This window comes from Electrona antarctica, assembly GCF_951216825.1.
Source record: "Electrona antarctica genome assembly, chromosome: 2".
Taxonomy (NCBI): Eukaryota; Metazoa; Chordata; class Actinopteri; order Myctophiformes; family Myctophidae; genus Electrona; species Electrona antarctica.
Genome location: NC_136807.1, coordinates 5,659,396 through 5,671,716, shown reverse-complemented (window position 1 = coordinate 5,671,716; position 12,321 = coordinate 5,659,396). Strand labels below are relative to the sequence as shown.

Genomic DNA, 12,321 nt, shown 5'->3' with positions numbered 1-12,321 from the left:
TTTTAACAACGTATAAAGCACTACATGGCCTAGCCCCAGTTTATATCACCGACTTACTGGTGGCAAAACCAAATGTAAGACCTCTCAGGTCCTCTGACAAAGGCCTCCTGAATATCCCTGTGACAAAGCTGAAAACCAAGGGGGACCGGGCCTTAAGGGCCTTTGCAGTAGTTGCTCCCACACTGTGGAACGCCCTACCCTTTTCAATAAAAAATGCAGAGTCTGTTGAAGGTTTCAAAGTCTTGTTAAAAACTCACTTATTTAGGTTACATTTTATCTTGTAAACTTTTATCATTGTTGTCAACTTATGTTTCTGCTCTTATTCTTTGTTGTGTTCGCTCCTTTGTGCATTGTTTTAACTTGATTGTTTATATTGTTGTTTTTACTGTACAGCACTTTGTAACTTTGTTTTGAAAAGTGCTTTATAAATAAAATGTACTTACTTACTTACTTACTATATTGGGTTGAAGAGGTTACTGTATGTTTTGTAATCAATATCAAAATCTATAGTAACTCAAGTTTTCACATACATTTAGTGGAGTAAAAGTACCATATTTGCCTCTGAGATGTAGTGGAGTAGAAGTAAAAGTACTGGAAATTGGAAATACTAAAGTATACAAATACCTCAAAATTGTACTTAAGTAAAGTACTTAAGTAAATGTACTTAGTTACTTTTACACCACTGCCCGGGTGTTTTGAAAGACAGGGAAGTTTAAGAGGTTCTCTAAGTCTAGAGCAAACTCTTCTTTGCCACTGAGTAAACAGTCCCAATCTATTGTTTCTAGACACAGCGAGGTGAATGCCGGATGCCCAGTGAGACCGTTAAGTGCCAGTTTACACAACAGGGGGAAATCCTTCCCTAACCTTTCAAGGAGTGGTTAAAAGGTGCAGGGTCAGTGCTGGGCATGAGTCTAGTCACACATTAACTGTAAAAATGCTGCTGACGCCTGTCGCCTGTTGCCAGGACAGAGCGAGCAGCAACACCAGACAGAGAGGAGAGCCTTGTATTGCACCCTGTACGCAATAGATGGCCTTTGCCTCTTGTCTCTGTAGCAGGACTATTATAGTTAAACTATAATTTAGACTAAAAAGTGACCAAAAAGTGAGTTAACAGAAATCAAAACCAAAACCAAACGTTTAAAGGCCACTGTTTGGTGGTTATAGTTTGAACTTGCTCACTGCATGTCTGGGATCTGCTATCTACATATGCCCCCCCCCCCCCCCGCCTCCAATCACTATCAGCGAGCACGTGTTTTGGTTCTGCACTCAACTGTTCAACTGACCCATTTACCATGTCTCTCACGAGACCCATGATTTGTGTATTCAAAACAGAGGCCTGTTAGTATAACAGTATGCTTCCTCGTACGACGGTAGGCTATATTAAACCCATTTTGGGCGGGAACCCCTTTTGGTGTTAGCACTATGTTATGCTTTTAGCTATTGAAAAATAGCAGATCTACAAGCTCATAGCGCGCCACCGAGTGGCGTGCTACGAGCTTGTAGATCTGCTATTTTTGAAAAATCGAAACAACATAGAAACATAGCTTTTTCAGAAAACTGTCAGGATGTAGAAGACATTTTTAGAATCTGATCTCAGGTCAAAATGGGTTAACAAAACAAAATTTGAAAGTTTTTGAAAACTGATGACATGTCCAAGGATGGTTGGTCGCCAGGTTGGTTAAATAGAAAACTCTTTCTTTCTTTCTGCACTCCCGCACTCCCCCCCCCCCCCCCCCCCCCCCCCTTTGAGGTCACCTGTTTGTATGTTTTTAAGCTCCCAAACCGGTGTGCACATTTGCTCACCCTACCTGTTCTGGATTTGAAAAGTAAATGTAATTTGAGCTCCCTGCCATTTGAGATACCGCAACACAGAGTGGAGAGCAGGGGCCGAGTGCGAGGAGGTGCTGCTGCTCACAGGAACGCAACATAATACATAATGGGTCTCCGTCATACGTGTATTATAATATGATCCCGATATCGTTTCCAGCAGCTTAACAATGGTCCGCTTTCACTGTCACGTTTTCAACCCCTTCAGGCGTTGTCCATGAGGATAAAATGCATTCATGCATTACAGCTGCAAAGCCTATACATTTCTTGAGCTTTTCCCTTTGTTTGTGGTGGATCTGTGCTCTAATATGGTATATCTAGGTTGTGTAAATAAGCTTAAAAAGCAGTTTTAAAAAATGTAAGTTTACACTCCGGGTTAAAACTTAAAGCACGCCACACACGCACGCACGCACGTGTGAGAGTGTACTACAAACGGAACCAAGCAGCGATTCACAAAGTGAACGCGTTTAGAATAACCTGCAGTTACACAACATGCACTCTCTCTCTGTGTCTAAAGTAACGTTTCAGCTTACCTAATTGTTCAGTGAAGAGCTGCAGTCGGCCGTTATCTCTGTCCTAGGTTAGCAGGTTATCACCTGCCGGGCCCTCGCTCCCTGTGTGGCGTCAACATGCGTCTCCTTCGGCAGCCTTTAAAGTGGGATGAATGTGTCCAGGATGTCCCAGCCAGTAGGGAGCTGCTCTCTGTCTCTCTGGTGTCTTGCTCTGGCTCTCTTCTCTTCTCTGGTGGGTAGGTACTGAACCTTTGAGGGCTGGTCTGAGTGGCAGGTGTGTGCGTGTGTGTGTCTGTGTGTGTGTGTGTGTGCCGGAGAGAGAGAGAGAGAGTATGTGTGAGTGAGTAGGTGAGTGAGTGAGTGTGTGTGTTCAGTCCCAGGTCCCTGGTTCCTCTGTCGGCTGGTGTCACCTGCCCCCTGTTTTTAAAGTAGTCTATGCAAATGAAGTGGATAGGGCAGGCTGGTGGGTGTGTGTGTGGGTGTGTGTGTGTGTGGGGGGGGGGGGTTCTGGAGGACAGAGGTGTGTGTGGGGGGGGGGGGGGGGGGGGGGGGGGAGGCGTCAAGGGACAGAAACAGAATAAACATCCTCACAATTTTTCACCTTGGCTCACTTTTCTTTGATCAATTAAATTAAATCACTCTCTCTGGGTGTCGCTTCACCCAGGGACACACCCGTAATATACCTAACACTCACAGAAACTATGCCCAAACTTAAACTCGAAACCACACACGTCTGAGGTGAAACACCTTGAAGAGAGTGAATCTCTCCTGTGTCCACAGTCCACACCGTTTGGGAAACAACCTCAGGTTAAGTTAATGTCAGAATACTGATATAATATTGGTTTCAGCTGTTTACAATTCCACAACATGCAAACATGACCCGCTTTAATTACTTCAGTCTAAATTAGTAGCTCATTGCTCAACAGTATAATTAAAGGCATTTGAAATTACATAAAAATGTTAATTTTCAGGATTCCAATTCAAAAATAGCAAAAATAGCAGATCTACAAGCTCAAAGCGCGTTGCAGCGCGACGTGTTTTTTTTTTCCACTTCATTTTTATTGAAGAAAAAACAGGGAAAAAAAAAAAACAGACAAAAAACATCCCAATTAAAGTCTGAATAGGGATGTTGATTGAATTAATTTCCAAAGCTTTCCATTTTGCCTCACATTCATCATCACACCAACATATTAAAGGTCTTAATTGAGACGCATAATAGTAATCCCTCAGGTTAGGAAGGGATAGTCCCCCTCTTTCTTTAGGGAGTTGTAAAGTTTGGAATCTGATTCTCGTTTTTTTCCCGTTCCAGATAAATCTAGCGCGACGTGTTTTGAGCTTGTAGATCAGCTATTTTTGCTACGACAGTAATATATGACCCTAGGGAGTGAGTGTGGAAATATAGTGGCCCTCTCCATCGTCAAAGTTGCCCAACCCTGTCGTATACCATACTGTAGCTCGTACTACTGTGGCTATACGGTCCCGAACAGTACACACTGCCATATACACCATCCGTGACTAGATAGAATAGAACAATAATGAAAACTAAACAAGGTTGTCCGTTACGCAAGTGAAGCACATGTGCCCCTGCACCCTCCGTTGCATCAGCCAATATAAATGCAGTTGCACACACACAGGGGACAATAGATACATTTCCATTTAATCAGTGATAAGGCAGCAGATGGTGACAAAGCAACGTCTTCCCACATCACTCTGAATGACACAATACACCACACTTCCTCATTGCAAGGGCTTTGCTAATGAGTTAATTTAACTCTGAGTTCAAATTTTAACCAAATGCAACAATGTCTAACTAAAATAAAGCCAAATTGTGCTGTGCAATTGTAGTTTTTCCAGCAATGTCACGATTACTTGCTAATGGTGCCATTGATACCACAGCTATCAGCACAGACCTGCCAGACATCATTGAATGTGTATTACTACATCTGCTATAGAGGGTATGCGCATGCCATCATGACATCATCATCATACCTTATGCGGGAATTAACACCTACCAAGTGGCAAGAAACTCTTTTTCTGGCCTTGACAGCCCATACATCCAAACAGAAAAGTCCTATCTGATTGCATTAAACAACATTTAACAATGTTAAACTCACTTTTCCTGTTGCTTTGCCACTCGATTTGCCACACACCAGAGTGAGAAAGAGTGTGAGAAATTATTACAGAATGCCCCTCAGTACTTTAAATCAAACTAATACTAATAAACCTGGTCTTATTTAAATAAATACTGTGCACACGGCAAGTTATAGTAGGTAAGATGTAACAAATACAAAAAAGAGTCTTGAAAGAGGGAGTGCAGTCAAATGAGGTCTACTGTGTCATTTAGGTCAGCAGGGTCAGCACGGTCCTTGAGGGGGTTTCAGGTGGTCCCCAGCTAAATGATGGAGAAGTGGTAACCAAATGGACTGTTGTAGATCTCTAACTCTTGAGAGTGTAAAATGAAACCAAAAGGACCAGTTTCATCTTATGCTCTCAAGAGTTACATAAATTGTTAAACATCTGCTTTAGTTAATTTACAAGAAGTCTACGGTCTACACAATTAGATAATGCAGAATAATTATTTTCATCAATGCCATGTTGTCGCTCCTAATGGTACCAACACCAATACAATGGAATTGTAGACAAAATCCTATCCGAAGACTTTTGATTGATTGATTGAAAATTGTATTAACAGTTTGCAGAATTACAGTACATTTCAAGCACAAACTCAATACAAAGGCTGTTAACTGTGAGTGGACGACCCAATTAAGCATTACACTTGTTTACAACAGGGTCCACCATGTTCAATTCATCAAAACATTTAGAGACGTACAAATAGACACTTCTATATAGACAAAGAACAGAACAGGAATTCATCATAATGGAGGTAAAAAGGGAAAAGAAACATATACAGTGAGGGGAAAATGGGGGTGGGGCGGGGGGGGGGATTCAGATTTTACGGGGGCCAGTTTCGAATTGCAGCCATCCGTAGGTGCCCTTTGAGAGCGGTTTTGAAGGAGTCAAGGGATTCGCATGTCTTAATGACTGTTGGTAGGGCGTTCCACATTTTGGTGGCAACAAAATAGTCTTTGTTCTGCGAGGCTAAATCTCATCAAATGGAGGTCCGTGGCTTAAATGCCGAATAAATAATGGCCTTGATGTGAAATGGGTTGAAAACGCCTCATTTTAGGTCTAAGAGCTATTGAACAATTGCGAGGAGTTCTAAACAAAGCATAAGGCTACTCAAGGGGAATATTGGTTTACAAGTTTGCAAAGAATCAATTTAGGTCACATGCCTATCTTTATTGCCCACGACTGGAAAACGATCACAACAAGTGCACAAAGACAAGACAATTGAAAAAGTCATGGCACATACTTTGGTAGTTTTCTTTTCTTGGTAATGACTAATGGGTCTGGGGCCATTAGCGGTAGCCCGTTCCCTGGGTTATTTAGTAACTCTAATACAAATACCACGGTTTCATATCACCAAAGTCATTTATTGGGCGTGAGCTTTGATGATGCGGAAAAGCTCTCAAAATGATCCTTTGTTTCCTGGAATATGTAAACTCAGTTACAGTAGCATGTGGGCATGGGGGATTTCAGAAAGTAATGCCTGTGACCTCGGTTTTGTTCAGAATGGTTTTAGGCAGTTTAAAATTGTGCCACAGTGGACAGTTTACATGGCATACAGGTGTCATTTCATTTTTAAACACTTAAGCCCGATATTTTATACTTCCGTTATCCAGAAATAGCTGATCTACAAGCTCACATCATATCGCATTTTGATGCATTATGAGCTTATAGATCAGCTAAATTAAAAAAATATATATAATAATAAACAAAAAGATTGTGGAGAAATCTTGAAAATCTTTGAAAAATGTTTTAAACTTTCATGGGCAATTTCTTGCCCTGCAAATAGCATTTTTGTATGGCCTATTCACCTACAAAACTTCGGTTTTGTTCAAAGTACTACATGTGCATGTTGATCTGGTTGCTTTCCAGTCCAGAATGTGCACGCTCTTACACGTGAGTGGGCTAACTGTGGCGAGGCTGCATCCACACAGTCCAGGAGAGGCCAATAAAAAGATACGATGTTTACTCTCCGTCCGTTTCAGTCAGCTGCGGGCATGTTCCCACATTTGCTTAAACAGGAGAGAACAGAGATCGAAGATAAAAGATGTCATTTGCCTCTTCTCCAACAGAAGTTGACCCAGAGCCAACATTGCAAACTTTTGTCATGTGGCAGCATGTATGTCAAGGTCATTGGGGTCTATTTTTTTTGCAGATACATTGTGCTGCAGTGCTAATGCCCTTTATACACAGTAAAATTGTCAATTTAAGCATTTCCTAATCCTAACACCGCTATTCTGGGGCTAACCTTCGGCGAAAGGAACTTGCGTGTGACGTGTTGTGAGCTTGTAGGTTTTTGGCGAAGATATTTAATGCCATAATAGTTTCAGAACATACAATATACTGAAACAGACAGACGGACATTGATATTGATCTTGCGTGGGAAATTCTGTCACCAGAGACAGCACAGCAGTTAGGTTACAGATACACCATCAAGCACCAGTAAACAGTAGTAAACACCTGTACAATAGCCTTCACTATGCAGAATAACACTAAGTCACTGTATCCCGCCCAAAAAGCACAATCAAATATGTACGCAAAATGGTGTAGCCTACCCACAATATACCTGAATACTAAAGCCTGCACTGCAGAACAAATCAAAACACATTCACAGTGTCCATAGACTCTTGAGCAAATAACACACAATCACACTCACTGACATTATATGATATCAGAGAAATCCTGATATTGTTATAAGTGTCAACAGTCAAGGGCTATCAGTAAAACAACCCCAGTCGTACTAAGTAGAAACACAGGTGATATTACGATGTGGCCGCCGTGCACAATTGCACAGGTGTTACTCCGAGTTACGTGACAGTTAAGGTGACCAGATCCAAACATTCATTTGAGGGACAGATATATACTTGTGTGGGACAGGGGGACGGGACAGGGTTAGCAACTTATTACTAAAATGCCTTGATGTCATATTCAACCATAGGCCCAATATTGCCTATACATTTATTATTAAACCCCTCTGGTGTCTCACATTTTGTTTAAAATGTTAATTTTGGTCATCATGGGTGGTACTGTTGTCTGTAAACTAGGCGATATTCATTTTTAACAGGCTTAAAAACACATCTTGCAGGAAAAGAGACAATGAGAGAGCTTTACAGCAGATAGCCAACTATTAGGGGACTAACTATTAGGGCAATTGAACACTGATGCCTGCCAGTCACAATGTGGGACAGGGTCTCAGTTTGTGGGACGCCTGAAAAGTCTTGGAAATGAGGGACTGTCCCACGCAACGGGGGACATCTGGTCACAGTTGACCTACAGCATTGCGGCTCTCAACCATTTTCAGGCAGTGACCCCCCAAAATTATGATATAAATTGTGACTTTACTGTCGTCTGGGAACCCCCGCCAATTAAAATCAGCCTCAGGGTGAGAACCACCACAGACCTACAGGACAGTTGACCGGACAGAGTGACCATCGCGTTCCTTTGTTGTGAATCCTCATAGCTACATTACATTACCGGCACAAAGGACATGTCTCATACAGTTCCACCCGGGGTTAATGAAGCTACCGTTTCCTGTCTTGCTCAATTGCCCCACAGTCTGCCTGTGGAGAGAGGTGTGTAATAATGTAAGCGATCACAGACAGAGATCGGGGGGTGACACAATTAGAGTCACCCCCTGGGGGTCACGTGGTTCTCAAAGAGGGGTCCTTGGAGGGAGGGGTTCCCCAGCAAAATGAGGAACAGTTTCTTTAAAGATGGGGGACCGTGATTTTCTTTTCACAGTTTCTCATGTGTTTATGAGGTGACAGTACTTCATTCGACCCCTTGGTGCATGTGGTTGTTATGTGCAATGTATTCCCTTTGTATTTAGGGTTTCTTCCTGGATTCTGAAACCTTGACAGTCAAACGTGCCAATGAAAATATACAGTGATATGACATCACATCACAATATCATCCCCTCCCCTAAACCCTCCCCCATTAATAAGTTATTATACAACTACAGCTGTGGGTGCAGCTTCAGTTCAGGTGGATCACCACCCATCACCACCCACCAGGCAAACCAGGCATACTTAATGAACTGGTGGCTGTGTGTCCACATAAAAACAACATTTTAACAAATACTGTACACTTAAAAAAAAAAATCTTCCTCCTTATATAATAATAATACCTGATTAAATCACGGCACTCCATCTAATTTGTTTCAATGTAATTATTTCACTGGCTTGCTAGAAGTTGTTACCCCAATAAGATAATGTATAAAGAATGAACTTTTTACTTTTCCAAATCACTCAATTGGCTTTATCTCCTCAGTAGATGGTTGTTGAATGTATAAAATCTTATCTCTTATCTTATCAACAAAAATATATTCCCCAAATCTTTTAATTTGGGGGTCCTTGACACAAAGATGTTTACGAACCACTGCCCTGGTATGCAAGTTTAAAATACCCCCCCAGCCCCCACCCCTGCAACACATCCTTTAATCATTAAAGCCATTAAACTTTAATGGCTTTAATGATTAAAGGATGTGTTGCTTTAGTGATTAAAGTTAAAATGATGCAGGGGTGTCCCCACTAAATACAGACAATAGAGGGTATGCGTGTGACATCGTACCTGGAAGTTATGCGGGAACGCCCACTGAGTGGCAAAAACTACTTTTTGGCCTTAATTGACAGCCCATTCATCCAAACAGAAAAGTCCTGTCTGATTGCATTAAACAATGTTAAACTCATCAACATTGCAGCTGTAAAAAAAAAAGCTTGAATTATCCTCTTTCTATCTGCAAAGTTTTTGTTTCATAAAAATCCACCATAGAAACGTTATGAGCTATACTTTCTGTCAAGAAATGCCCTGCATTTGATTATTTTTCCAAGTGTCAGAGTTTGGAAGTGCTTGTTTTCAATAACACAAAATTTCGCTGCCTCCTGCATTATGTGACATTTAGAAACAGGTGGTATGCAGGACGGTTGAGTGCTTCCAAACTCCAACACTCCATGCTGCTCAATGTTTTGCCACTCAGTGTAGATGAGGGGGGCGTGTGTGGAAAATCATGCATATGCATACTCTCTATAGAGGAAGGAATTGATCAAAGGTAAGTTTCATTGTTTGCAGCAGCTGCACATTGTGACGACTTCATGGGGGACATTAAGTAAAGTCCCCCACTCCTCACACGAGTTAGTTAAACCAGTTATTTATGGAGTCATTATAGGCAACAATGGTTACATTTGGTCACTCACAAATCAACAAGCTCATGATAGGCCTACATCATGAATGAGCAGGCACGTTGTGCATGAGCCTTTTGATTGAGTGTTTTGTGTTTTTTGTGAACAAAGAAAATACAGCTGATCTGGCTGTAGGATGAATGTAACAATTAATTTATACATATAATTATATAGGCCCAATTAAGCTGTTTCTTCTAAGGTCTTGTACTTGGACCTTTCTGTGCAAAATTGGTGCAATAAACGGCAACCTAAACATGATTGTAAAATGTAACCACTCCAGCAACAACAAACAATAAAAGCAATTGCATGCATTTGTGTTGTGAGTGACTGAAGTGTTGCCTCATATTTGAAGGCATGCAGTTAAATGAGGACTCAGTGGTGGAATGTAGTGCATTTTCTCAAGTACTAGGCTACTTAAAGGACCACTTCACCACTTTTCAACTTCTCTTCCTATAATTGGTCCTAACTAATGTTCATGAGAAAATACCACCATTTTTTCCTACTCAGTCTGTGTCTCATAGGAAGGCTGTGGGCAGTTCAGAAACCCGTCCACCAGTGACATCATCGATGGTGAATCCAAGCTAATAGAAATGGCAGGCTTTCTTTTCCTGAAAAGTTGCAATGCAAAAGTTGAAGTCATCGTTCTCACGATAATACAAATCTAAATATATTTTAAAACAAATCTTGTTTAAAAAAAATCTGCCTAATGATGATGTCACTGGTGGACGGGTGTCCGGACTGCCCAAAGCCCTCCTATGAGACACAGACTGAGTAGGAAAAAATGGTGGTGTTTTATCATGAACATTAGTGAGGACCAATTATATGAAGAGATGTTGAAAAGTGGTGAAGTGGTCCTAAGTAGAGGTTATTTTTTTGAGTGGTGCAACCACTCCCTTACGGAGCTATGTGTGTGGGTGGGTGTCTGGGTATGAGCATGAAAACAGCATGGTTGTTTTTCACCACCTGTGCGCAACCTAACACACACACAAACACACACGCACGTATTAACTGTATATATGATGCTTTCGGGTGTGCCAGTACAGTACAGTACAGTTAAGTACAGTAGAGGGTACAGTAGAGGGACCGCCACACGGTAACTCTGTCATTTCTCAACCGTTTCGGACGCGGGGGGGCACGCCCGAACCGGCCCCCTGGGCGCGTTCCTGAGGGTCTGGAACTCCCCCCCCCCCGGGAACCCCCACATGGTAACTCTGTCATTTCTCTACCGTTTCGGACACTGGGCGGCTCGCCGGAACCGGCCCGGCCCCCTGGGCGCGTTCCTGTGGGTCTGGAACCCCCCCCCCCGGGAACCCCCACACCAGTTGCACCACTCACTTCACTTTATTTCATTTCAGAAGTAAGTATAGGCTGCTTAGGGAAGTAGGCTACTTTTTTGTTTGAGGTAACTTTGCAGATATAGATTATTATTACAAATTATATATTTTTAAATATATCTAAAGGTTAAATTAAGCTAGCAGTATACTATATAACAAATGTTAAAATGAACTCGACCTTTACCAACTTTAAAGTAATAAACACCTAAGTAATCAATAATTATTGTCAAATTACATATATGATATATGATTCTGAAATGAACATCCTGTAAAATGACTATACTTTTACCTTTCTACTTTATAAAGTACGTTTTTAAGAATTCTTTATTGTAATGAATGAATGAATGAAATATTTATTTTCGTGTCATGCCACTTTGGCCCATCCCATATGGGATTATATGACACATTTCACAGATTACATTGTATACAACTGACATTACAGTCCTTCCTGTTCATACATATTTGTATATTATTAAAACAAAAAAACAAAACAAAACGAAAATAAAGTAATGAAGTATGTCTTCACTATTATTAGCGCTTTTAATTAAGGAGTAAATTTGAGTACTTCTTCCACCACTGCATTGTTTGGGACTCATCATGGTTACTAAAAGGCATTGAACAGTTCAAAACAGGACATATAGGGAATACGATTACAAGGAATCACTTTAGGTCTTATGCTATATCTCCTATCTTTATGGTTAGCGGTGTCTGTAACTTGGAAGAAGGCCTACATTACAAGTGTGATCCCAATCAATGATTGACCTTATTGATAAAAAGCTTTATTTTGTATATAGTCTCTGTCGGTTGAATACCATGTAGGCCTATGTCCATTGTGACCGCAGGTCGCAGTTAACTAAATCTAAATGTTTTTTGTGGCTTTCGCCTTTATTTTATATGGAGTGACAGACCGTAGGCTGACAGGAAATAAGACATGTAGTAAGGGCTGTCGGGATCGGGAGTCGAACCCACGGCACACTGCCAGACTGGATTACCAGCCAAGGTGCCTGGACCACTGAGCCATGGCCCAGGCAGTTAACTATATCTAAAAGTTTTTTTGTGGCTTTCGCCTTTATTTTATATTTTTTTATGGAGGGACAGACAGTAGGCTGACAGGAAATGGGGGGAAGACATGCAGTAAAGGCCGTTGGGATCGGGAGTCGAACCCGCGGCACACTGCCAGTCTGGATTACCAGCCAAGGTGCCTGGACCGCTGAGCCCAGGCAGTTAACTATATCAAACCCCATGCCAAAGCGCCAGTGCTCGCCCAGCAGTCTGCTGTCACCCAGGCGGATGCTTGCACGTGACATCGCCCTTTAGGGTGAGGTCGCTTCTCGCCCTCAGGAG

The 12,321-nt window shown here is 41.7% G+C and overlaps 1 protein-coding gene across 1 annotated transcript in view; it reads right to left on the bottom strand.

Moving 5' to 3' along the window:
• rnf223 (ring finger protein 223) overlaps nt 1-2,404 on the bottom strand; it is a 6,032-nt gene extending 3,628 nt beyond the window's left edge. Inside the window, exon 1 of the mRNA XM_079489862.1 lies at nt 2,361-2,404. The gene's annotated coding sequence lies outside the window, so the exon portion shown is untranslated. The remainder of the gene's footprint in view (nt 1-2,360) is intronic.
• Nucleotides 2,405-12,321: the final 9,917 nt, after the last annotated feature.